This window comes from Vigna radiata, unplaced genomic scaffold (genome assembly GCF_000741045.1).
Source record: "Vigna radiata var. radiata cultivar VC1973A unplaced genomic scaffold, Vradiata_ver6 scaffold_540, whole genome shotgun sequence".
Lineage (NCBI taxonomy): Eukaryota > Viridiplantae > Streptophyta > Magnoliopsida > Fabales > Fabaceae > Vigna > Vigna radiata.
This window is the reverse complement of record NW_014542739.1, coordinates 14,401-16,247: the sequence shown is the minus strand read 5'-3', so window position 1 is coordinate 16,247 and position 1,847 is coordinate 14,401.

Here is a 1,847-nt window from a genome sequence, read left to right as displayed (position 1 = left end):
ATAGGCAAATTTTTAATTATGATGATGCTTTTTGTGGATATCAGTGTCTTCCTGATGTTCTATAAGAAGTTATGAATACTAATAAATCCTCATGTTATGNAATAAAATAATAAGTTGGTTATGTTCATCGATTTGTCTAAAAGATTACTATGACAGGATCGGTCAACAATGATGTATGAGAAAAATATACACAACCATTTATTAGGGTCATTTGATTAGAAAGTTGAGATATGTTATTTTACCTTTATTTTTTACATAATACTCAACCTAGTCCTGCAAAGATAGGCAGGGCGGTAAATTAATCCTATACAAAATTTGTCATTAACTTGGTTTCTTGATATTCAAATAAAAAATTTGTTGCATTGTATATTTAAACATGAATTTTGCTCTTTATTTACTCATTAATTTATTCTATGCTAGATTACGTTTAATGTACTGTTGTAATTAGAAAAAATAGACATGTAATATTCTAGATTATTTTGTTTTCCTATTTTCCTATTTCCCTATTTTAGAATATTAGATTGTTACAAATAGAGCAAAAGAGAATGTAATTGACATGATTGATAATAATAAAATCATGGTTTAATCATTTAGGAGGTCCCTTTGTTCGGTGAGAATCTAAATTTGGTCATGTGCTTTTTCGACTTAATTGAGTTCTATTTTTGTGAAAATTACAACAGTTGAGTCCCTGCCGTTAAATTGGGTCCAACAGCGTTAGTCTATGATTGACGTGGCACGCTGAAGTGACTTTTTAATTGACATGGATATTTGTATTTTTTTTTTTAAAAAGAAATGGTATGTAACTTCAGAATCTGCTACGATTAATGTTGCACCACCATCTTCTTTGTCTAGCATAGCCAAGGGATCCTCAGAATAGTCTGTAACTTTCATCCTTTCACTGAATATACTTCCCAACTCATCATCATTTTGGCATTCCCCACAAATTTGGAACGATTCAAAGTTAAATGGACCACTGTGTTTTATATATGTTCTTCCAATCTTTGCATGTACTCCTTTATTTATATTGATAACATAATGATAGCATGTGACGATCACGATGGCATCGAATGCCTCAAACAACAGAGATTTTCTTTGAATTGAAGTACCTCAGCAAAGGCAGGCCATGTATGTTATGAATATTTAGAATGAGCCAAATTATATACACAGATGGAAGCTTGTATCTAACCACCACATCCTATTTTGATCCTAAGGATATTACAGGTTGATTGGTAACCTAATGGACCTATCAAGGCCAGACATAGGGCAGATTGTCCAATGNACAAGCAATTTATTTCTAACAAATATGGTTTTAAAAGATTAATCTCATTTCATGGAGGAGTATACAGCAAAATGTTTTTGAGAGTTCCAATGAAAAGGCATACTACCATGCCATGACCCTCACATGTGACTATGTGAGTGAAACAACTTCTTCAGAAGTTACAATTTTGCAAAGGTATTTAAAGTCGTCTTAATTGCCATAAACCCAAGCCCATCCTATTTGTGGCCTCTCTACGGTTGCTTAATTGCAACCTTGAGGATGGTGATTTAGTCCTAGCTAGAAGTATGGCTTAAATATACCTTATAAAACATTGGAAATTCTCACCTAACAAGTTAGTTTTCCATGTATATGTCACATAACACTACAAGCTTGTAGNCTAGACGGGAAATATTGGAAAATCACCTTGAACCCCAAACCCCAAACACCAAACCCATCAACAAACTGTAATAGAATATGGTATAGGCAAGATATTTTCCCAATAAACTGTGGTAATAGTACTTGAACCAAACTAAGTCAATTGGCTTTAATGAATGAACAGACCATTATGATATGATACACCAAATCATAT